The sequence below is a fragment of the Euleptes europaea genome, chromosome 12, assembly GCF_029931775.1.
Source record: "Euleptes europaea isolate rEulEur1 chromosome 12, rEulEur1.hap1, whole genome shotgun sequence".
Taxonomy (NCBI): Eukaryota; Metazoa; Chordata; class Lepidosauria; order Squamata; family Sphaerodactylidae; genus Euleptes; species Euleptes europaea.
In genome coordinates, this window is record NC_079323.1 from 14,755,175 (window position 1) to 14,781,507 (window position 26,333).

Below are 26,333 nucleotides of genomic sequence, written 5' to 3' on the forward strand. Positions count from 1 at the left end.
TTAGTAGGCATTGTGGGCACTCTCATTCTGCACATGCCCACTTGGGAGAGGCTGAGATAGAAAAGAGGCATAGAACCATCTGAAGGCACATTCTCTGTTCCACTGTTTCTGCTTCTCGGCTCCAGAGCAGATAAGTTGGAGTGGGTGGAAGAAGAGAGGGGAGAACACATGAGAGGGGATTTAGGGTGCCACCAGAAGAACCGGTGGTGTTCTGGAAGACACCATCACATGTGTCATGGTGTTCTGAGCTCTCTCTCAGATTCCAGCTCAAATAAAATAATATTTTTGAGAGAAAATGGTAGAGCATCTGCTTTGCATGTAAAAGGTCCCAAGTTCAACCTCTGGCATCTCCAATTAAAAGGATTAGGGCTGTTGGGAAAAAAAATCAGTAAAATTCGGATTCGGCAAAATTCGGCCCGTTTTTATTCGAGAAATGCTGAAGTCTGAACTCCCCCGCTTTGGGTCCATGCAATTCGGCATGAGGTCCGGAGTTCGGGGAAAAATTCAGCCGAATAAAGCCATTAAAATCACAACCGCACCTTTCTGCGGCTCCGGGGGGGCATTTTGGGGGGTAGAGGTCCCAAACTTTCAGCGTAGCTTCAAAGGACCCTTCTTGCGATAACCCCCAAGTTTTGTAAAGATTGGATCAGCGGGGGCTGAGATATGGGCCCCGAAAGGGGTCCCTCCTCCTTAATGTGCATTTGCAATTAGCAGAGCTTGCCGCCCACTCGAAGGTCCCAGCCCTGACAAACAGCTGAGCTGCGGGGGGCAAGGGCAGGGCAGGTGCGAAGAAGTTTGCAAACCATGCAAAGCAACACAACCATGCAAACCATCACATTTGCAACCATGCAAAGCAACACCTGATGCCTGGGAGTTTGCAAACCATGGAAATGGACAGAGGCATGCTAGCTAAGCATAAGGAGCAGGAGGGGGGTGGAATTTCCCCTTTTGCATCGGACTCGGGACCAGGAAAATGCATTCTTTAAGTCACAATTTGAAAACAATTTTTGAGCAAGCATCAAAATAGACCTAACCGATCTTATGAAAGAGGGAAAACCTGAGGACACACAACTGAAGCCCCCCCTCAAACCAGGGAGAGAGAGACTCGAGGGGGCACACACACCCCAGACAGAACGGGCTTCCCCCCACCCACAGAAACTGCTCCCTCCCCACACACACACAGACTCTGCTTCCCCCCCCCACACACACACACAGGAGAAAAATTATAGATTAAAGCCCCAAAAGGGGTCTCACTGTGGATGTCTTCTGTTCCATCAGGAGGGAGTTGGAGGACTGGGTAATCCAATATGGTTCCATTTGCCGCTGCCGAGATGCACACAGGATCGGCTGATCCCATTCATCCCAATAGGGAAAAGGGGGGCATATCTCAGCCCCAGCTGATCCATTTTTTACAAAACCTGGGGATTCTTTCAAGAAGGCTCCTCTGAAGCTACCCTGAAGGTTTGGGGGCTGTACCCCCAAAAATGCGCCCCCTGCAGCCACAGAAAGGAGCGAATGTGTGCTGTAAATGGAATAAAAATGCACATTAAGGGGGGGACCCCTTTCGGGGCCCATATCTCAGCCTCCTCTGATCCAATCTTTACAAAACTTGGGGATTCTTGCAAGAAGGCTCCTCTGAAGCTACGCTGAAAGTTTGGGGGCTGTTCCCCAAAAAATGCGCCCCCTGCAGCCACGGAAAGGAGCAAATGTGCACAAGCACCCCCCCACTGGAATTTCTCTCTCACACAAACTGATACTCTCTCTTTCTCTCCCCGGCCGGGCTACGCAGCAGCTGGGCTCATGCACTCAATCGCGACTGATTGGCCAGAAGAAGACCCAGCTTGGCCACCGATTGTCCGGGGGAGAATGCTGCTTACTAACTGACGGTTATGCTGCTGCGCCGAACCCCGAATTTGCCGAATTTATTCACCGAACACCCCGAACTCTCTGAATTCAGCTCCCCATTTTCCCGCCTTTTTTGAGTTTGGTTCCATCCGAACTAAAAACCGCTGAATCAGGGGAAATTCGGCTGTTTTTCGGTTCGGGATGAACCGAATCGAGAGCCCTAAAAAGGATCGGGTATCAGGTGATGGAAAGACCTCTGCCTGAGAGCCTGCTGCCAGTCAGAGTCGACAGTACTGCCCTTGATAGACCAATGGTCTGACTCAGTATAAGGGAGCGTCAGCATGTTCTCTGTATTCATGTGTCTTCATAAGAACATAAGAAAGGCCATGCTGGATCAGACCAAGGTCCATCAAGTCCAGCAGTCTGTTCACACAGTGGCCAACCGGTACCTCTAGGAAGCCCACAAACAAGACCATTGCAGCAGCATTGTCCTGTGTTCCACAACACCTAATATAATAGGCATGCTCCTCTGATCCTGGAGAGAATAGGTCTACATCATGACTAGTAGCCATGAATAGCCCTCACCTCCATGAACATGTCCACTCCCCTCTTAAGGCCTTCCAAGTTGGCAGCCATCACCACATCCTGGGGAAGGGAGTTCCACAATTTAACTATGCTGTTGCTGCTGCTGCTTCTTCATCATCTCGTTGTGTGAAGATATACTTCCTTTTATCATCTTCACCGATTTATCCACAAATACTTCTGTTTCTTCAAGATGGAATCCAAGATAAGCTGGTGAAATTTGTCCATCTCTAGTTAGTGCAGATGATGTTGTATGATCAGCTCCTTTTGGAACGAGTTTTTTTTATGTAAAAGGGACGATCTCAGAAGCATTATTTGATTCTAAATGTTCAAATCGTAATGGGGCCAGCATGTTCAATGAAACACAAACTCCATTGTGTGTATATATATATATCTAGAAGGCACTGTGAAGGGAAAATTGGCTCCATATGCTGCTGTGGCAAAACAAGGCGAGGCCCCAGGTGACTGCTACCCTCACCTGAGATGTCCCAGGTGGTTAATTCAGTCTGCTGCAGAAAAATCGAAGTCCAAGCTTCGACGCTACACCTCTTTGTGTCCTGCATGAAACTCTGGGTTTCATCGTCTGTAAAACAGAATAAAACTCTCCTGCCTCTCAGGATTCTAAGGCCTTAACTATGTTGTAAACACTGACTTTCTGCAGCCACAGAGACATTTTAAATACCTTGGCTACATGCAGGAACGACAGATGTTTGGAAGGGTAGCAATCACCGAAGAGTTCAAAAGACGTTCCCTCGAGCAGTAAAGAATTTACAAGAGTTTTACGCAGAATTTGAATCAGAGTGAAATATGCCAAAGTGAAGAACTCTTTCTCCGTTGACTACTGATAATAAGGGGATAGATTCCTCTGTGTTGACATTGCACTAAATAGAAGTTCATTTGAGATCAGGCCCGTGGTTGGTACAGAATTGCAAAACTGCATTTTATTACTATATTTTTAACAATGCTCCTTGTTATTCTGAGAAAATTATATACTGCTGAGAGTTACGGTGACTTCTTGTGGCCATCACTGTCCCAGTTGGGATGTGGAAAAGCATTACTAAAATCTGATCTACACCCTGGCTGGTCTTTGCTTGCAAAGAACGAAGCAGGAATGAACAGACCCTAGGAATGGACTGTATATCTGCAGGTGGGGCACTCGATTTTGAAAGTTCGTCTCTGTGTTTGTGTGTGTGTAAAGTGCCGCCAAGTCACAGCCAACTTCTGGCGACCCCTTATGGGGTTTTCAAGGCAAGAGGCTAACAGAGGTGGTTTGCCGTTGCCTTCCTCTACAAATCAACCCTTGACTTCCTTGGTGGTCTCCCATCCAAATACTAACCACAGCTGACTCTGCTTAGCTTCCGAGATCTGAAGAGATCGGGCTATACCATGCTGCCTTCCCTCCTGTAAGTTTACCTACATTTCAGTAATTACAAACAAGCTGAAATCTAACACAGGGCTAGACCCTTGCCCCCTGATTTGCAAGGGTTTTCATTTTTTTTTTCACTTGAAGGGAGCAATCAAAAATAACACCAGTCTTGATACCTACCACCTCATTCTTCAGAATGTGTGTTGTTGGTGGAAAAGAGCAATGATCCAAAAAGAGGCCCATCTTCAGTCAGAGGAGCTTCTCTGATAGAACAAAGAACTGTTGATTTTTTAAAAAAAACTAAAAAAAAAACCCTATTGAGGAAGGCAGGTTAGCATGATGAACCATCTACAGAGTAATGTTCCTCCCCTTCTCTCCAGGAATTTGATGGAAGCAGCCCTAAGCCAATAAGCACATCCTAGGGTTGCCAACCTCCAGGTACTGTATTAAAAAAAAACAGCTACTATGGCTAACACTCTGCGTATTATGTGTGTATATATATATATATATATATATATATATATATATATATATATATATATATATATATATATATATATATATATATATATATCTTAATAAATAAAAAATAACAAAGCACAATAATTCTCCAACTAATATATATATTTTTGCAACATCTATCTTAACTGTAACACAGATAATATGCAGAACGCTAAACAGCACATAATCAGCAAATGCTGCAGATAACGACTAGAGGCATACAGGTGCTACTCTAGTGCAGCTTTACAGATACAAATTGCATATAACAAAATCCATAGAAAAACAAATATACAGCTGACACAGATTTGATGTTAGTACAAAATATAGAAGACAAGGGTGGAACAGGCTTCCGGTGAGTAGTCCTTTTTCTCAATCTTTGTCAGCCACCTATATGTAGTCACTAGCTGGAGATCTGCTATTACAGCTGAACTCCAACTGATAAAGATCAGTTCCCCTGGAGAAAATGGCCGCTTTGCCAATTGGACTGTATGGCATTGAAGTCCCTCCCCTCCCCAAACCCTTCCCTCCTCAGGCTCCACCCCAAAAACCTCTTATGAGTGACAAAGAGGGACCTAGCAACCCTAGCACATTCCCTGGTTAAATTTTATGATACAGACGAGGCTCCTCCCTTCAACAGAAACTGCAAGAGCAGACATTCATTCGTTTGCATGAATTCTCTTATTTAGAAAGGGAACAGAGTCTGTGAATGTAGGGATAAGAAGCTATTCCATATTTTGTTTCTTTTTTAGATTAGCTTGTTCTTTTCTTTTTTTGGTGGTTCAGTACTAAGGGATGCCAGGCTTCTGGTGGGACCTGGGGATCCCCCAGAATCACAGCTCAACTCCATACAAAGATCAGTTCCCTTGAAGAAAATGGGTTCTTTGGAGGGTGTACTCTATAACATTGTACCCCACCAAGGCCCCTGTCTGCCCCAAATTTCATCCCCAAATCTCCAGGAGTTTCCCAACCCGGCTTTGGCAACCCTACCCCCCCCCCATCTCCTGCTAGGGGAGACCTGGCAACCCTATTCAGTACTGTGCGTTTTGCTGTTGGCTTGTAACACAAGGGGGACCTGCGAGGACTTGGAGAGGAGGGGAAACTCCATTCCTTCTGGTGACCCACATTTCTCTTGCTGTCCCCTGTCCAGTTTCTGTTTTTCCCATCCTTTGCTAGGGTTTCCAGACCTCCAGCAAAGGGGGCGGGATCCCCTCCTTCTTGTTTCCTGCTGCAGCACTTTTTACCATAGTTTCCACTGATTCCTAGAGAGGTGTTACAGCACACAGTTGCTGATGGCTGCCTCCCCATGTCACCCATGTCCCTTACCCCAGTCTCCTACTCCCTACCCGAACCCCACCTTCCTTTGCTTTCTCCCTTTCCCTCGTCCTTCCTCTACCAGTGCTTCTTCTTCTTCTTTTGCCCCAACACTCCCATTGCTGATTCTTTCTCAGCCACTCCTTTCTCAGGTTATATGGATTACTAAGCAACTCTATAATGCTCTTATGAACCTAAGCACAATCAGAAGAGAAATAAAATAGCAAAAGAGAAAGATGGTAGGATTTTGAGTAGCAAGTGAAATTAGATTTAAAACTTGGAACAATTCATCGAGCTGTCTGTTTAGTTTGCAAAACTCTCGTTTATTTTGCCACATGCATCCCACACCTTTCCTTAATAGGTTTTTTACTTCTCACTGGCCTCCCAAACACATAGGGTTACTCATGAGAATCTGTGATGTTGTTGAACCGGAAGTATCTTCCCTTTGGGGCCTGTTCTGTCTTGTACGACATGCCTGAAAAAAGAAAGTGGAACTTGTTGCTGCCCAAACACCATGTTTCTCCAGCTGCGATTGCTTCCGATCCTGTAATTGCTACCGGTTAAGTAGACAACTGAGAATATGACTTTCTTTTCTCCAATGGCCTTTATATTACACCCACTTTTCCATATCAGTTAATACTGCTGGTATTATTGTAATATATACTTGTTTCTGTGTATTTTTAGTTTTTTTATCATGTTATGAAGAAATATATTTTTCTTAAATAAATTTTTTAAAAAATATAATGCTGACCATGATCTTGCAATATTTTGGTCAGTTGTGATATGTGAGCTGTAAAGTAAGCATATGTTTAATTCGTCCTCTGAAATAATGCATATGCTTTCTTAACTTTACATGGCTCGTACTGATAGTTAGCAAGGTTTGAGCTCAGTCTTTTAATCAGAAGGACTATAATCCTGTATACAGTTAGGTCTACTCAAAGTTCCTAAAAGTAATAAGGATTTGCGGCAACATTGTGTGTGTTGAAGAAAATTTCTTTGTATTCAATGGGATAAGTGCCCAATCCCAAATAAATGGGTTTACTCCAATGACTTCCTTCCACCTAGCTGAATCCAACAATGTCCTTCAGCTTAGTTTCCTTCTGTGAAGAAAGACATCATTTGATTAATAAGCATCCACTGGTAGAAGACTGACCATACAATCTTAAGCAGAGTTAAATCCTTCTGGGACCAGTGACTTTAACGGATTTAGAGGGGTCTTACTTGGGTTAGGTTTGCACTGCTAGCTAGTGAACATAATTCATTGGCTCCAGTATGGCTGGAAATAAGTCCTTGGATCTTATGGCTTCAGTCATAAGCAGGATAAATGTGCTAAGGTCTATTCCCTAAGTTACTTATTCAGCTTCTTGATATTTTAATCCTTCACCACTTCACTGAAAACTGAAGTTTGCACTTCTCTTCTGTGATAATACGGAGATGAGAAAATAGATCGTTTTTTCCCCTACTGGTTTATATTGTTTTCAGAGCTGTAATTGTAGTTAATAGAGATCCCACTGTAGTAATTTAGTGCTGCAAGCACAGCCCCCCTAGCCAAATCTTCTCTGGCTCCTGAAATATTCCCACATTAAAAAAGTGACAGCTGCAAACTTAACACTTTTCTGTGTCAAGAAAGAAAGAACGAAAACAGCAGAGAGCTGCTAGTCACGAGTACTAAAACATTTATTTATTAGCCCTTCCATAATATATGATTATTTTTAGTTGTAAAATAGAGGCATAAGTCTTATATGCTTTTCTTTTTATTATTGTGGCATATATATATGACTCATCTTTGCTTTAAGAACTTCTGGTTTTAAATCCAAGGGAAAAGAGTGTTGGCCCATAAATAAGCAGATAGAAAAATTTGCTTCCCCTTTTTGCAAGTTACGAGAGAGAGACCGCAGTCAGGCAATTCTGCAAGCATTTCATAGAATCATAGAATCATTGAGTTGGAAGGGACCACCAGGTTCATCTAGACCAACCCCCTGCACAATGCAGGAAATTCCAAACTACCCCACGCACCCCCAGTGACCCCTACTCCATGCCCAGAAGATAGCCAAGGTGCCCTCCCTCTCATGATCTGCCTAAGGTCATAGAATCAGCACCTCTTATATGAAAATGTAAATTAAGAGAATCTTGTGAGTGCAGTTGTGTGTATGTAAAAGGTGGAGTACTGAAAGTGGGGTTGCCAACCTCCAGGTGGGGCCTGGAGTTCTCCTGGAATTATAACAGAGATTCGTTCCCCTGAAGAAAATGGCAGCTTTGGATAGTGAACTGTGTGGCATCACATCCCTGCTCAGCTCCCCCCCCCCCAGACTCTACCCTTCCCAGGTTCTGCCCCAAATCTCAAAGAATTTCCCAATCCAGAGCTGGCAACTCAAGGAGCAAGTGACATCACATTCTTCTAAATGAGAATAGAGGATTCAGGATTTGGACAGTTCAAGTGAACAAAAAGATGTTTCTGCCTTTATTGTTCAATCCATGTTCCTCACATTCCCTTGTCTCATGATCCTTTTTTCCCCCAGAAGAATATATATATATAAGCTTATTATAGTTTGTCCCAGTTGCATTGTATTCTGCACTTAAACATTTTATGGAGGCAATCCAGAGCATTTTAATTTGGGAATGTGTTCGGCCAAGATTTCTGTCAGCTGTGCAGTTGATGGCTTATCTGTCTTGTGCTTTTGTACTTATCTCTCTTTAATGTTGTGAAGGGGAAAGGCAGGGTGTTAAGTTACACCCATGCCTTAGTTACATCTAGCCTGGACTGTTGCACTGTGCTGTACTTGGGGCTACCCTTGAAGAGGGTTTGGAAACTGCTGCTAGTGCAGAATGTTAGACTGCTGATTGGGACCAGCTATAGGACTTTGACCATGCAAGCCCTACATGGCTTGGGACCGGAGTATCTGAAGGACTTCTCACATATGTTCCAGCCTGGAAATTAAGATCACAGGAAAAGGCCCTCTTGACTGTTCTACAATTAAAGATGTTGTTTGGTGGGTAAACAAGAGAGGGCCTTTTCAGTGGCAGTCCCACAGTTATGGAACAACCTTCCCGGGGAACTGCATTAGGCCCCCTCATTTCTCCCTCTCTCATAATACTAGAACACGGGGTCATCTGCTGAAGCTGGAGGGTGTCGTGAGTCAGCCTGAGACATACTCTTCAGAAGAAGAGGAGGCGGCAGAACAAGCCCTCACTCCCTCTGAAGAGATAACACCGGAACAGCAAGACGGGGCCTTTGATCCAGAAGACTGTCCGTTTGAAACAAGAGAACAGGAACAGGGAAGAGAAAGCCTTTCACCTTCCGGGTCTCCTCCACCAGTGGAGAGAAGAAGAGTAAAAGGTAGAATGGCACTGCAGCAAAGGAGAAAGTCAGCCCGGCTTTTGGACAAAAGACGTAAGTTGGCGCAGGAGGAATCAGAGTCTGAAGCCGATAGTTGAGCTGAAACACCTGGAAAGTCACAAAGGCAATATAAGCAAGACTGCCCGTTCAGTGCCTCATGGGAGCAAATGTTATTGCATGCCGCCTGTCTCTTATCTTGAGAAGCTTCATTTGGAGTCCGGTTTGCCGTGGTGTTGAACTTGTAAGAAAGCCGTGGCCTGAGCCAAGACCTTAAGGGCGAGGAGCTTGTGTCTGTCTGTGACCTTGTTCCTGTATGGTGAGTGTGCTTATTGTTTCTGTGCTTATTGAGGAGCTGCCGGCCCCTCCCGGCAAGAGTAAAATATGCGTCAGGCTCTGCTTCCTTTAGCTCCGATACATTGCTGTGTGGAAAGCAGAGACTCAGACCTGCCTGTACACAACAGAGGGTGAGAGATTCAGAACTGATAAAAGTAAGTATTTCTTCACACAACGCATAGTTAAATTGTGGAACTCCCTGCCCCAGGATGTAATGATAGCTGCCAGCTTGGAGGGCTTTAAGAGGGGAGTGGACATATTCATGGAGGAAAGAGGTATTCATGGCTATTAGTTAGAATGGATACTAGTCATGCTGCATACCTATTCTCTCTAGTATCAGAGGAGCATGCCGAATATATTAGGTGCTGTGGAGCACAGGCACGACAATGCTGCTTTGTTTGTGGGCTTCCTAGAGGCACCTGGTTGGCCACCTGGTTGTGAACAGACTGCTGGACTTGATGGACCTTGGTGTGATCCAGCAGGGCTTTTCTTATGTTCTTATGATCTTCAGGACACAGCTGAAGATCGTTTTATTTAGGACTGCACTTTGATTTAGCTTTTATTATTGGCAATTCCTGATTGAAGCTTTCAAACTTCTTCTTTTATGGGTTTTATAATTATTTTATATCATTTTATTCATATTGCTTTACTTATATTGTAAGCCACCTTGACCTCTGCAAGGGAGGAAGGTAGCTATTAAATGATTTAAATAAATAAACAAATAAGACGTAGGAGTAACTAGGGTTCTTTTTAATAAAACCATGTACACTTTTCTCTGAGAAATTTTGCAGCAATATAAAACTGAATAGTCCTAGAACACAGTCAGTTAAGAAGATACGTATTTTAATTGCAAATTAAAGAAGCCCTGTGGTATATAAAAGCGGTATTGCTTAAAGATTCTCCCTATTATGTAATACTGGCATCAATATGTCTGTTCGCTATCTAAGTAGGGCGTGTGCTTTCAAACTTGTGAAGTTGTACACTTTCTTACTCTGTCATATGTATGAATATATTTGTGATTTAAATGGAATTGCTAAAACACCTGGCAAGACAATATGGGTTGGATTCTGTGCGTTTTTCTTTTGCTGCTTGAGAAGAGGTGACATAATCTGACTGATTGAGGTCATGATGTGCCCAAGAAGGAAACAGATTTTGCTGCTTATTCATTTGCAAAGGATATCTCTTCTCCCTGTTTCGGGCTCCAGCAAGAATTTTACGAACACTGGAGAGATGCTGCAAAACTTTGCTACTCCTTAAGTCGAAATCGAGCTCTGCCTACCTTGTTAAACTCCAAAGAATCACAAGGAGAGATGATACTTAGTGGGAACTCTTCTATTAGTGACTTTACAGCGAGGATCTCCAACAGGTAGCTCATGAGCTACCCATAGCTTGCTGGCTGTTGCAGAATAGCTCCAGCATTCCCTAGAAGACCCAGGAAAAGATCATGAAAAGATTAGCTCTAGGCTTTTTCAGAAAGAAAGCTTTTATTTCATAGGATGTTTTCCTCTGTGCTGCTTAGATGATAATGTTCTTTCCAGTGGTCTTCCTAATCCATACTTCTGTTCTAGGGCAGAAAAAACTTGGCACCATGCCAAGGGGAATGCAGGATACCTTTCATTACCCAGAAGACGCCCCCATTAAAGAAAAAGTTGGCAGTCCCTACTTTAAAGTGATACCCCCCTCAATCTTTTTTTAAATCTCTGCAGTGGCAATGGAGATTGAGGCTTCTCTTTCTTTGGGTAACTTGTCACTTTTTTCTTTGCCTGCCCTAGCTTTTGAAGCGTGTGAGGACGAGAGCAATGGCAGTGTTTAAGAAACTGCAAGAATGGACAGGATCTCATTGGAAGAAAAAAGAGGAAAATGGGAGAAAGGGGGTACTGAGGCAGGCCTGACGTGGGAGAATGAGGGAAACAGCAACCTGGTGGACGCGTGCTTACTGAAGCGCAAGCCTCATTGATGCAGTAGGACTTCCTTCCAAGTAAACATGCTTTAACTGGATGAGTTAAAGGGGGGGGGGGAGACTATTGAACTCTCACTTTTAGGCCCTGAACAGCATGATCAAAAAAGAGCTCAGCTTGTTCAAGCTGGAGGCGAGAGGGGGAGAGTTGGCTGCCTGTAATGAACAGTTCCCTTCCTTTTCACAGTGCCTACAAGAAATCAATACCAACAGAACTACAATTTGATTATAAATTCCTTAGGGAGGGCAGGGATCTCTTTACTACCTGCGTCTGCAACTCAGGAAAAAATGATGGGCTGGATCTTGCGTGTCTGTTCTGTTAACAGAGATGCTCTCCTCTGGTGGCAGGGAGCCTTCTGCTGGTGAAAGACGCACTTCCATGGGTGGAATAATACCTGTCAGGGGGGAAGTCCCCGCAACTAGCATTACCATATGCCCGCTGGGGGCAGGAGAGCACCCACCCCCAGCAGACCCTTCTTGCTTATCTGGGTGCCAGGAGAAAATAGGGAGGGAAAAGAGGGGGCAAACACCAGCGCCCTGATATCCTGACGTCATTTCTGGTGCTACTGGAAGTAACAGCAGCATGTCACCGGTGACTTTCTAGCAGTTGGTCAAAACTCTGTGGTTAAACCATCGAGTTTGGGCTAATGCCAGAGCATCACAGGTGATGTTTTTATGTTGCCGGCAAGGTGCCATTTCAGGAGGCGAGTTTTCTGCTGGTTATCAGCCTCATCCTGAGAAATCCTATCTGCAACTCAAATAATAGTTGAGTGACTGCCATATGTGAAAGCTCAAAGGGGGGGGGGATCATTGTTGATCAAAAGTTCCAAGCAGGCCTACTTTGGGAGTTCATGGACTGACCTTGAACTGACCTTGAGAAGAAGAAGAATTGCTTTTTATATGCAGACTTTCTCTACCACTTAAGGAAGAATCAAACCAGCTTACAATTACCTTCCCTTCCCCTCCCCACAACAGACACCCTGTGAGGTAGGTGGGGCTGAGAGAGCTCTAAGAGAGCTGTGACTATCCCAAGGTCACTCAGCTGGCTTCATGTGGAGGAATGGGGAAACCAACCCAGTTCACCAGATTAGTGTCCGCCATTCATGTGGAGGAGTGGGGAATCAAACCCGGTTTTCCAGATCTGAGTCCACTGCTCCAAACCACCGTTCTTAACCACTACACTGCACTGGCTCCCAGAACAGTATTTCTAGGTGAGGCTCCCTTTGTTTCTATGCATTTGCTATATAATAGGAACACAAAAAATTGCTCAAGGTTCTGTATTTACTAGACAAGAATCCCTTATTGGAGGATGAAGAGGCAACAGCTTTACAAATAAATTAATAGAGTCTCTCGAGTTAGTTTCGGCAATTGCAGACTGTTTCGTAGCAATCAAGTCAGAGGCTTAAGGAATTGACTTTTGCACATGATCGGACTGTGGCTGCTTACTTAGTCAAATGAATGGGAGATGCACACCCATAAAAGCAGCCCGTCAATTCAAAACACTTCCCCTTTTTAATTGCCCATGGAGTAATTTCAAGGCACGGGGCTCAACTTGTAACAGCAATGAATATTACAAGAAAAGGAAACGTGCATTATGAGCCTCGTATTTTTGAACTTGGTAGAATCATACATAATAACGATACTACATCTCCTATGGAATCAATACTTCATTCATCTTCCAAAATGTTCTAGGGTTTTTAAAAATTATTTAAACAACTTACATTTGTTCAAAGTGATTTGCTTGGGATTCCCAATGGGAAAGGGTTGAGGAAGTGTATAATAACACTGACCGGTCCAGAAAAATGCTACACCAACTAGAGTTTTCAAATGATTTCCTGGCTCACTGGGTATTCTGTTGTATTGAATTTAACAATATGCTCACTGGCAGGCATAAATTAATCTCATAAATGCCAAGATGAGCAAATGTTTTGTAAGAATTTTTAAAACGGGGGGGGGGGGAGAATACTTTGCTAGCTTAGGGGAAACTTTTTTTTCTAAATCCCAAGTATAATATTTACTGTAGCAGTACCAGTAATTCTCTAACCTTTTACGGATTTATGAATGACTCCCCTGAAGTGCCAAATGGGGAATCACCTTGTTAGATGGCTTAGGTCCAACATGTATTAGAGACCCTCTCCTCCTCTATGGGTGCCCTTGTATCTATGCTTTCAGGCAGCTGCTGTTTATACTAGCACTTACAACTCAGTGGGAATACTTCTCTGAGTTGGCCCTGTAGTCAGTAGAGAAACAAAGGGGGTTACTGCACTTTGTATTCCCAGCTATGTATTAAGCGTTTGAAAATGTTATAAAAAACATCGCTTTAAAAGGGTTTTTGGATACCATGGCTAATAAATGGTTGGAAGACGTCTTCACAGCTAAAGGGGCCAAACAAAGTGCGAACAGTATTTTTATAATGTTTTCAAACTCTTAATACATTGGTGGGAATACAAAGTGCGGTAACCCCCAAAGTATTACTGCTGACTTCACGGCTGAAATCAACTGCTGCTGTTTGAGAGTGGAAGTGCAAATATACCCTAACAATCCGGCCCTGTGTTTCTCTGGAAGTAGTTCCCACTGAGTTCAAGTGTTACTGCTGAGTTTATTTATATTTTAGATTTATATCCTCCCCCCATACACACACACACACTACAGTGGGGCTCAGGGCTAGGGCTGTCTTAACAGCATTATAGGGCCCCAGGAAAAGCAGTGAACTGGGGCCCCTACCTACATAACCCCTCACAGGAATAAAAATGTAAATGGTCGATAAAATTAAAAATATATTTATTGGTGCTTCCATAATGAACAAGGTCCTTTCTTACATTATACTTCAGCATTTATTCTTAATCCAAACCCAAATTAACATTAATATTGTTCATTATCTTGAGTAAAACACATGCTAAATGTTAGGTTGCCAGGTCTCTCTTTGCAACCGGTGGGAGGATTTTGGGGCAGAGCCCGAGGAGGGCAGGGTTTGTGGAGGGGAGGGACTTCAGTGCCGCAAAATCCAATTGCCAAAGCAGCCATGTTCTCCAAGCGAACTGATCTCTGTCGCCTGGAGATCAGTTGTAATAGCAGGAGATCTCCAGCTAGTACCTGGAGGTTGACAACCCTACTAAATATGCATTTTCCCATAACAAATATTTATAGTTTAGTATAGTGTTTATTTATTCATTGACAGCAAGTCACAACATGCATAGGTCAGCATGGGGGCCCTATGGTCATTGGGCCCCCGGGCAACTGCCCAGCGTACCCATGCATTAAGATGGCCCTGCTCGGGGCAAGTAACAAGTCAAATATGCATTTAAAATCAGAAACCGTTAAAACAGATTAAACTCCATGAAATAATAAATAATAATAAAATGGCACCTTAATCTCCCAGCAGAGTTGACTTCTGAAACTAACAGACCATCCACAAAGTAAGTGTGGAGGGTGGCCAAGGGGAGCATATAGAAGGGGGGGGGGCTCTGCCCGGTGACCAGTGGATGTAATAGAGCAGCCGGAAGTCCTCAACCATATGCTTGGTGGAACATCTCCGTCTTGCAGGCCCTGCAAAACTGGGCCCCAATTCATGATCTGCTGCTGAAGGCAATGGCTGCTGTTTGAGAGTGAAATTGTAATGTTAGTGGCTTATTACCAAGCCCATGATAGCACTGGCTTGGGCCTGTAATGTGAAAAGTGAACAATAAGTGAAACCTTTTGAGGATGGTTCTGAGGATCTTCTGTTCAAGAGACCGTCCCTCACAAGTCTTGACTGCGCAGTTGCAGAGACATAGCATTGGTCTGTTGAGGTCTGTATGGTCTACTTTAACAGCAGTTCACCTGGCAGAGGTCTTTCAAATCACCTACCACCTGATCCTTTTAACTTGTTATGCTGGACATTGAACCTGGGACCTTCTACAGGAAAAGCAGGTGCTTCACCATTGAATTGGTTGGGATCAGTTCCTACTTAGGTGCAAGGAGTCAGGGAAGTATCCTGGTATGTCCGCAGAACTGGGACTGTACCCAACAGCACCTTCCTATAAACCAAGAGAGGACAACAAGATATTTGATTCATCTAGCATTGGACTGGGTTTGGGTTTTGTTTTGTTTTTAATAGATTTTGCATTGCAATGAAGTTTAATCCAGGAGAACAGCCAAGAAAATAACTCAACCAGAATTCAATAAGTACTTTAAGGAACAAATCCAGAAGCCCTTATTCAGGCAAAAAAAAAGTTTCATTGACTTTGAAAGGAATGATTTATTTACGATCGGTTAAGTGTTAAGCTTTGCTCTCTACAATGAGGAGGTATGGAAAGGATAAATAAATAATGTGACAACTAATTACTAGGATCTGGGTTTTTTGGCTTAGATAAGCCATGCTGGTTTCAGGCGGTTGGTGGGGACAGTCTTTTTAAAACTTTAAAACTTATTTAACGTTTAAAAGTTTTATTTCATTTAGTTTGGGAAGAAGTGTTTCTGTTCACACTTAACTCAAATCTATCCACATTCGAAGTAAGTTAAGAGGAGGAACATCTCAGATCCACAAATTAGAAGAAGAAGAGAAGAGTTGGTTTTATATGCCAACTTTCTCTACCTTTTAAGGAAAATCAAACTAGCTTACAATCACCCTCCCTTCCTTGCCCCACAACAGACACCTTGTGAGGTAGGTGAGGCTGAGAGAGTTTGGAGAGAACTGTGACTGGCCCAAGGTCACTCAGCTGGCTTCGAGTGGAGGAGTGGGGAAACAAATCCAGTTCACCAGATTAGCTTCCGCCGCTCATGTGGAGGAGTGGGGAATCAAACCCCGTTCTCCAGATCAGAGTCCACCATTAAAAAAAAACAGATAGAAGGGCAGAAATTCCTCCAAAGGGGCAATATTGCTCGGGGTTAGTTTCCCTTGCCCTAACCTGGGAAGCTTAGGCTTGCCTGATCTCATCAGTTTTTGGAAGCTAAGCAGGGTCAGCCCTGATTGGTCCTTGGATGGAAGACCACCAAGGAAGTCCAGGGTTGCTACACAGAGGCAGGCAATGGCCAACCACTTTTGTACAATTGTTGCTTTGAAAACCCTATGAAGTCAGCTGCAACCTGCCAACAAATTATGCTAATTAGATTACATTAATTGCCATAATCAAATCAACATAATCAACAAATAATGTTAATTAGATTCTGGTTTTCCCCTGGAAAAGACCTTTACTTTTACCAGAGTTTACCATAGAGTTTCCAGTGATTCCTAGAGCTACCCGCTGTCACTTCTGAGTTTTCCACAGAAGTGATGTCATCACACCTATGCCACGCCCCCCACCATGTCCCCCCCCCCACAGCTCTCCTGCTGCGTGGTGTAAACTTGATTATGAAGCCAAACTGTAACCAAGCAGCCTGAGAGTGTCATCCCTTTAAGCAGTGTCTGCAGAGCAGAGGTCCAACGAGGCTGGCGTTGGACACCCCTGATTCCAACTGCTACAGCAGAAAAAGAAAACAACTCACAAAGAAGCTATGCTTAATTTTTTATCCACACCGAGCGGAGATATAACTTCTTATCTCCATTTCCCAGCTGATGTTTTCAACAAGCGCAAGGCACGTTCCCAGATCTCGGCATTCTCAGCACAGAGAGGCTTGGTCCAAAGAGCTCTGATGCTTCGCCTTTACATAATCAAAGAGGAAGCAGTTAAGAGTTCCCTGTGGCAACAGATCTGAAGGATAAGTAAAAGGGCAGACAAATGTCAGTATGGATAGAAGAGAATGCTGCAGGCAAAGAATCCTTCCGAACAAAACACATTTAAGGCCATAATGCAAAAAAAAAGAAAAAAGGATTCATTCATAAATTATGTCGAGCCTCAAGAGGGAAGAAGGGGGGCGTTAAGCAAAATATACGACAGTTGGTAAGAAGGAGATTCATTGAAATATGTACATGATGACTCAGTGCTTAGGGTTGCCAGGTCGCTCTTTGCCACCGGCGGGAGGCTTTTGGGGCGGAGCCTGAGGAGGGCTGGGTTTGGGGAGGGACTTCAATGCCAAAGTGTCCAATTGCCAAAGCAGCCATTTTCTCCAGCTGAACTGATCTTTATCAGTTGTAATAGCAGGAGATCTCCAGCTAGTACCTGGAGGTTTCAGATTCATTTATTAATACGCAAATACCATTAAAAACATTCATATCGGTTACAGAATTAAAATTGGAAAATATACAGTAACTAAAACTATAGGATATATGATTCATAGACAGTTTATATAATTTAAACAGACCTTGAATTAATAAAACATTCTCCATTTTAAGTTAAGTTACCAAGCCCCAGCTTTGTCTGACAGATCTTATATATTGTGGCACAGAATTTAGCTACTTGCTTCACCCTCTGGTCTGATCCTTTCCATAGGAGACTCCTTAGTCTCCCTTCCTCGGAGCTATCCTTTATTAGATTAAGGAGAGGGGAAATTAGCTTGTATCGGACTTCCTGATAGAACGAGCACCTGAAAAAGACATGCACAGTAGATTCAACTTCACCCAACTTGCAGGGCCATCCCCATTCTGATTTTGATAATCTCCTAAATCTGCCTTCTAGGATCGCCGAGGGTAGGGCAGAGCTTCTAGCAAGTGAAAAAGCCCTTCTTTGTTTGTTCGTTTCCACATATGGAAGATATTCTGCTGGCGCTAACACATACCTATTGTTGTCTGGGGCCAAAAACGCAGGTGAGTACCTGGAGGTTGGCAATCCTAGCAGTGCTTCAGTTTCCGTGATTCTCCTTTTAAAATTTTGGATGTGGTAGTTAGAGTGCTGGGCAGTGTCTGGGAGACTCAGGTTCAGTGTCTCATTTGACATGAAACTTACTGGGAGACCTTGAGCCCGCCATTTTCTCTCAGCCTAGCCTGCCTCACAGGTAGATATGAAGAGAAAACGGAGGTGAGGGAGAACCATGTATGATACCCTAAACCTCTTGGAAGAAGTTTGAAAATGGGGTGGTAACATGTACTTAATCAAGAAAATGTTTTTTCATGATTTCCCACTTGATTTTTGTCGTGCTGTGCTCAGTTTTGGCTCTGTGCTGTCCCCACATCCTGTAACACCCCTATATAGAATCAAAGAATCATAGAGTTGGAAGCGGACATACAAGGCCATCTAGTCCAACTCCCTGCTTAATGCAGGATCAGCCTCGAGCATCCCTGACAAGTGCTTGTCCAGCCCCTGCTTAAAGACTGTCAGTGAGTGTGAGCTTACCACCACTCTGGGTAGCCGATTCTAATGATGAGCAACTCTTTTCCCTAATATCCAGCCGGTACCTTTCCTCCCACAATTTAAACCCATTATTGCGAGTCCTATCCTCTGCTGCCAACAGGAACAGCTCCTTGCCCTCCTCTAAGTGACAGCCCTTCAAATACTTAAAGAGAGCAAACATGCCCCCCCCTCAACCTCCTCTTCTCCAGACTAAACATTCCCATAGATCTATGGTGTGGCCTCATTTGGAATACTGTGTGCAGTTCTGGTCGCTGTTATCTGAAAAAGGACATCACAAGGCTGGGAAAAGTACAGAAGAGGAAAACCAAGGTGATCAGGGGGTTAAAGCACCTTCCCTGTGAGGAAAAACAGAAGATTCTGGGGTGACCAAGGAGGGCATGATAGAGGTTTTTAATCATTAATCAGCGCACACTGAATTATTGTATACTTTTTATTTTCTGGAGATCTTCCACTATGGAGATCTTCCACTATTACAGCTGATCTCTGGACGACAGAGATCAGTTCACCTGGAGAAAATGGCTGCTTTGGCAATTGGTATTGGTATTGAAGTCCCTCCCCTCTCCAAACCCCACCTTCCTCAGGCTCTACCCCCAAAATCTCCAGGTATTTCCCAACTCGGCATTGGCAACCCTACCTTCCAGAGTAACTGCTTAGCCACTGTGTGAGACAACATGCTGCAGTAGATGGACCAGTGGTCTCACATGAACACATGAAGCTGCCTTATACTGAATCAGACCCTTGGTCCATCGAAGTCAGTATTGTCTACTCAGACTGGCAGCAGCTCTCCAAAGTCTCAGGTAGAGGTCTTTCACATAACCTACTTGCCTAGCCCCTTTAACTGGAGGTGCCAGGGATTGAACCTAGGACCTTCTGCATGGCAAGCAGAAGCTCTACCACTGAGCCATGGGCCCCTCCCCTCATCCAGAGGAGGGGGCTCTTGACTTCTCTCAGGGTTTTTTTTTCATGGTGGTGCTCCCTCTTTTTAAATATAAAGTGTCATTAATCCTTTGGAATATAGTGGCTGGATACTTGCCATCATGGTCTACATGATGGTGAAAAGGTTATAATGGTATTAAAATAATGTTTACAGTTTGATATGCTTTGTGGACAGTCTTGATGCTAGTGTTATAAATAACAAGTCCCCATTGGAAGTATCTTGGTTGCTATTGTGGTTGTTCGCATATCCTCTAACAAGAGAGTAATGCCAACAATAAAGCAGTTTCCCCTTAATTATTTCAAAAACTTTGAGCAATTTTATATATATCTATCAGATTTTTTATTACCCTTCTTCTACCGCCGTGGCTGCTTTTGCTTATTAAATATGAATGCCAGAGGTTTCTTTGGTTAGTACACTTATGAAAATTATTATAAATTACTGAAGACAGGCTGAATTCTTATTTATCAAGCATTATCACTAAGCAGCCCTTACCTCGTGGTTTGCTTTTTGGTGTATTTATACATATATTATATGAACAAGCTCCTACAGCAAGCGGATCCATGCAATGTCTCCATCTTTGCCTGAAGAGGGATGTAAAACACACTAAGGAGCTAATTAAATAGACCTGCTTAATTGAATATGCTGTAACAGCATTATAAAGGCGTATTTCTACTGCTACGGTAGAGAGACACTGAAAATGCCAGAATGGATTAGATCATTTAACGGTGTGATGTTTCAGTCAGTGGCTGTCACATGATCAGTTAAAAGAAGGGTTTTAATCTACGTATATTTTTTATCCATGTGGGAACCAGGTTCAGAATATGTTTGTGTGTTGTGTGTGTGTGTGTTAGAGGCTGAAATGATAAACTGAGACTATCGTACTTTGGTCACATTATGAGAAGACAAGGGGCGAAAACGCACGGTCGCTTTAGCCTCCTTTATTCCCTGTTTCAGCCAGGATTCTGCCAGGATCGAACGCATGCTCGGCAAAAATGCATGCGTTCGATCCTGGCTGAATCCTGGCTGAAACAGGGAATAAAGGAGGCTAAAGCGACTGTGCGTTTGCACGCAAGGGTCACTGGAGGATGAGGACAATAGGACTTTAATCAATGCGCTTTTGGGGGGCATTGCTACTCCCGTGCAAAAGCTTCCCGAAAATTCCTGCTAGTTCAGGGGGCTCTTGGGATACCAAACTGGACTGATTAACCTGGCATTGGCAGCTTAGTCAGAGGGACTTTTAGGATGCACAAATATAAGAGTTGTGCTGTGGGGGGTGGCTTCCTTGACAGCACTGGAGATTTGGATCATCAGCGCACCTTGCATGCATGTTCCTTGCTTAATCATGCATTGTGTCCTCCATTAAAAAGTATAATGCATAGATGGATGATTATTTTACATTACAACCTTATTATCTGCAATTGGCTTAATTGTGCATCCATTTGCCTCTATTTTCCTGTGGCTCTGCTAATAATATTCTTATTATCTGCAATTGGCTTAATTGTGCAACCATTTGCCTCTGTTTTCCTGTGGCTCTGCTAATAATATTCTCAAATCTCCTGTCCACATATTAGGAGACTGACAGTGCAGTCCTGAGCGTCTCAATGCTTAAAGGGGGGTAACTCTGTTTCGAGTTGCACTTTTAATCCGTAATTGTTAATAAGCACTTTTCACATTGGGAATGAGAATTCACTTGCTGTTATGGTTGCCAACCCTTGCCTGGGAATTTTCTGGAGATTTGTGGATAGAGCCTGTGGAGGGGGGTATTTGGGGAGGGATTTTACCTGGAATCTATAGTCTACCACAATATCGAATTGCAGCATAAGAGGGCTCTTCTTCCAAGACCATACAGACTACTAAAGAGTTGGGAGGAATTCTCTTTGGCTCCTTATCTGACCTCCGTTGCTTTTACTAAATTCCGATGGGCTTTTTCAAGAGCTCATTTTAATGCCTTTCTGTCGGCCTTACTCAGTGGGAGATTCCAGCATTTACCTCTGGAATCTAGGTTGTGCCCTTGTAACTCAGATGTTGAGACAATCATCCATATTTTATTGTATTGTGAATTTTATCAGGATGTCAGGAATAGGCTGATTTTGCCCTTGTTGACCAGAGTGTTTAGACATTCAGATGATTTTATTATTAAATATTTACTTGAGTATAAAGATGCCAACATTTCCTACACAGTGGTAAAGTTTTGCTACATTGCCACTAGAGTGTGAAGAGCTCAGGTTAGAGCATCAAAACTGTAATCCTGGCTCTGTATTGATCAATTGTAACAACATTTATCTGCTGGTCAACTGATCTTAAATAAACTGAACTGAACAGTCTACCATAGACTTTGCCCTCTGAAGCTGCCATTTTCTCCAGAGGAACTGATTGATGTAGTCTGGGGATCAGTTGTAATTCTGGGAGAACGCCTGGCCCCACCTGGAGGTTGGCAACCCTACTTGCGCTCCTTAATGAGCAAACAGGGCATGTATGTATACATACTCATACATGTTCAGTATGTCCTTCGGGTCACCAGCCAAGAATGATCCTTCATTTTTTAATGGCATTGTTGAATATGAATACATTTTTAATAGTAACAGAACTGTCTCTGTAGGCATAGCCATAACGAATAATATTACTAAAGACCCACAAGATTTTTGTCATGCTTGACAAGTCTTGATCTTACAGACTCATCCAAATGGAACAGGAAGAGCAGGGCAATCATCGATAATTTAAATCAAACTTGTCCTCATATGCTATTTTACATTAGCTCTGTAATTTTGTTGGATAACAGCGGCTCTTTGAGTGCTTCTCCTCCGCTGTGACTTGTTAGTGTAATCTACAGTTTCCCAGTAGAAGCCCAAGATTTCCCCCATCAGTACTTCCCTACCATACTTCTAGCCTTCGCTGGTGCAGACAGACATTTGAAAATTAGAAGACATTTTAAAATGAGAAGGCAAGACGGTAATAAGGAAATGTTCCTTCTTACATTCCTTATTGCACATATTGTTATTCATTTTTATGAGTGGTTTTGATTCTCTGCTTGTTGCAGTTGATTTTGTACAGCATCTGCAGTGTGGTTTTTAATCAGAGAAGATTCCCTAAGGACTGTCGGCTGGAGTCCAGGATTGTTCTTCCTGAAGCTCTTCTAAGAGACAAAAGTGTGGCTGGAATGCCATTTGGGTCTCCTGGGAGCAGTTTTGTTTTCTTGAGCTTCCTATTCTACCAGCGGGAATACTGCCGCTTAGAGGGCCTTCTGAAAGTGATAGAATTGGTGACGGGAGCCCAGTCATCATTTAGAGGATAATTTCTGAGGGCCATAAAAGTGTCCCAGTGCAGTCTCTTAGTTTGGAGAACTGTGGACTTCCCTGACATTGGGGTGAACTTTTAGAAGCCATGGGAGTGCAGTTGGCAAGGTACCCAAATTGCAAGAAAGCAAAATAGCACTCCCATGGTGCTGACAGTGCAATCCTGAGCTGAGTTACACCTAGGTGCCAGCTCTGGGTTGGGAAATACCTGGAGATTTTTGGGACAGAGCATGAGGAGGGTGGGGTTTGGGGAGGGACTTCAATGCCATAGAAGCCAATTGCCAAAGTGGCCATTTTCTCCAGGTGAACTGATCTCTATCGGCTGGAGATCAGTTGTAATAGCAGGAGATCTCCAGCTAGTACCTGGAGGTTGGTGACCCTAGTTACACCAGTGTAAGTCCATGGACACTGATGGTTGTAGAAGGATGTAACTCTACTTAGGATTGCACTGAGACTGGGGAAAGGAAGGAGAGGGTTTTTCCTTTTCTGCTCATGGGGTTTTGTTTTGTTCAAGTTCACAAAATTCTACAGAAGAGCTTCAGACCAGATTCCCAGGAGTAGACAGGGATCAAAACCTAGTTTTTAAAGGATTTCTAAGCTGCCTTTTCACCCAATTTAGAGTCCCCAAGGTAGTATGTAAACACTGCGTGTAAAGTGCCGTCAGGTTGCAACTGACACATGGGGACTTGACCCCTCATGGGGTTTTCAAGACAAGAGACGTTCAGAGGTAGTTTGCCATTGCCTGCCTCTGCATTGCAACTAGGGTTGCCAGGTTGCTGGGATGGGTGAGCAATTGCCTGCCAATCCACCGGGCTCCTCAGAGTGGCGATTGCACGCATGTGCAGCTGTGCACGAGATGATTACATCACTTCCAGGTTCACGCCCGAAAACGCCGCATCGCAACGGGATGCTTTAGCACTCAAACCTCCAAAGCTTCCCAATGCAATGCAGTGGTTCCGGGGGTAAACCCAGAAGTGACATAAATGGCAGGGCTGGAGCAGAATCAAACACCTCCCACCGGTGGAGAGGGGGGACCTGACAACACTAATAGTGACCCTGGACTTCCTTGGTAGTCTCTCATCCAAGTACTAATCAGGGCTGATCCTGCTTCACAGCCGAGATAGGACAAAATTGGGCTAGCCTGCACCATCTAGTTTAGGGCATAAAAATATTATTACAAGCTTAAAACAAACACAGGCAGAAAAAAATAATTCAAAGATGAATGGGAAGAAGGGTCTGTGAAGGAATGCCACACAAAACAGAAAAGTTGAGAACAGGATGGCACTGGTATACGTTGTACATGTGATTTTGTTGCATGTGTCATTTATACATATATATATAATGTTGATTAATGGACATACACAAACATTGAAAAATGCATTCGTATTGCAGGAAACAGGCAGTGCAAGCAAAGAAAAATGGCATGAAATAAATCACAGCTTCAGTAGCCACAAAGGAGAAGTGAAATGAAAAGAAAAAGACGGATTTGGGGGTCAGAACAGCAGGGATAAAACATTTGAAATCCTTGGCCATGGCTTCCTCTAAAGAACCGTAGCTCTACATTACTGACACCTCTCCTTGAAAAACTCATCCCACCCCCTGTTACTTCCACAGACATCAAGTTTTCAGAATTCTTTATGTAGGAGCCCATGATACTCAGACCAGTCTGAATTTGTACTTCTGGCCTGGCTTTGTCACCTGAAGTATTTGAATGGTGAGTGGGGTCTCAGAATACTTATTATATTGTACTTCTTGCCACGCAAAGCATGCCTTCAAAGAAGTGGAATGCCACGAAGGTCACAGGATCATAATATAGGGGTTTTCTTCTTTTTAAGCACAGCATACCTCATTCTGTTGTGCTTTGCCTTATTGCACTACACAGATACTGCATTTTCGAGCAAGTCTATCGGCACCATTTTTCCAACATCATGTGCTCACTTATTTATTTTTTATTTATTTTTCAAATTTATAGCCCGCCCCCATCCCCAGCGAGCCGGGCTCAGGGCGGGTGACAACAATTAAAAACATAAAATACATAAAATCATCAACATCATTAAAACCATAATCTCACTAATTGCTTAAACGCAGATGGCCGTAAATGTACCTAGGTGCCACAGTGCAATAGATAGATAGATAGATAGATAGATAGATAGATAGATAGATAGATAGATAGATAGATAGATAGATAGATAGATAGATAGATAGATCGATTGATCGATTGATCGATTGATCGATTGATCGTTTATTTACGGCCCTTGGCCAGATAAAACAAAATACATGGATTAAAATAGTCTTACAGACAAAGGGTTACAGTCCGAGTCTTAACAGGGGCTTTTCTGAGGTAGCACCTCAGCTGTGGAATGAAACAATGTAGGTTTTAGGCACAAGGTGAAAAACTTTCCATTCACCTAGGCTTGTTGTCAACTCAGATTTCTTTTGTTTGATAGGCCCTGGCTGCAATGCTATCAGTTACACCTTTTAACTGCCCTGTCAAAGTTATTTAATGGACCTTTTAAGCCGGTGGCTTATACTGCTGCTTTATTGACTTGATTCGGTTGACGGTATTGATTTCAGCGGTTTTTAGAATGTATTTTAATGTTTTTATTGATCTAGTTGTAAGCCGCTTTGAGAGTTTTATTTTTCTGAAGAAGGTGCCTAATAAGAAGCCTAAATAAAATAAATATATTTGGGCATTTTTGCTAGTGGTTAATATTGCAGCATTTCTGTGTGCACGTGTGATTCTTGCGTTCATCTGCTTTCTCTTCTTTTGTACTTGAAAACAAGAGAAGGTTACCCCTTAGCCAGGATGGAGGACACAATTTATCTGTTTCTTGTATCCAGACAGAGGGAGCCTTAACTAACTGATCTCTTGTATAATCAGACAGGTTTGGAGTTCACTCGATATAATCTGATGCCATACATCTCAATTAATCTTGCAGACAGTGGCTAATCACATTCCCACTAGGCAGAGGGGCATATCTCACCCAGCTGGGATTATTAAAATCCATATTTCACGTTAACAGCCATGTGTGTGAGATTAGTTTCTAAGTAGGAATGCACCTGCCATACATACTGCCTCTCTGGTATCTTCTGAAATACAGCTTCTGTCAAAAATGAGAAGGCAGGATGTGCATTTGCAAGTAGTTCACAAATCTCTCTTCTTTTAATGGACAAGTGACTCCCCTCCTTTTTGTCTTCTCCTTGATTCAAGGGATGAGTGAAAGTTCTCCACTTTGTTCTTTCTAACTTCCCCTTCTGTTTCTGTCAATAGTTTCAATGCAGTGCTTTTTGGCTATAGGTTTTGTAGATGCGTATTTATTGTGCAGCCCTGGCTTGGATAGCCCAGGCTAGCCTGATCTTGTCAGGTCTCGGAAGCTAAGCAGGGTCAGCCCTGGTTAACACTTGGATGGGAGACCACCGAGGAAGTCCAGGGTCTCTATGCAGAGGCAGGCAATAATAAAACACCTCTGAGTGTCTCTTGCCTTGAAAACTGTCTGGGGCACCATAAATCAGATGCAACTTGACCGCAATATATATGTATTAAATGCGCAATTTATTATATGCACAATTTTTATAGGTTTGCCAACCTCGAGATGGGGCCTGGAGTATTCCCTGAATTATGTCTGATCTGCAGACCACACAAATGATTTTCCCTGGACAAAAATA

The 26,333-nt window shown here is 43.3% G+C and overlaps 1 protein-coding gene and 1 non-coding gene across 2 annotated transcripts in view; one reads left to right on the top strand and one right to left on the bottom strand.

Moving 5' to 3' along the window:
* CNTN5 (contactin 5) overlaps positions 1 to 26,333 on the top strand; it is a 368,571-nt gene that overhangs the window by 37,101 nt on the left and 305,137 nt on the right. The gene's annotated exons all lie outside the window — the stretch shown is intronic.
* TRNAG-GCC (transfer RNA glycine (anticodon GCC)) lies at positions 19,277 to 19,352 on the bottom strand. Its single transcript has one exon. It is a non-coding gene; the product is annotated as a tRNA-Gly (tRNA).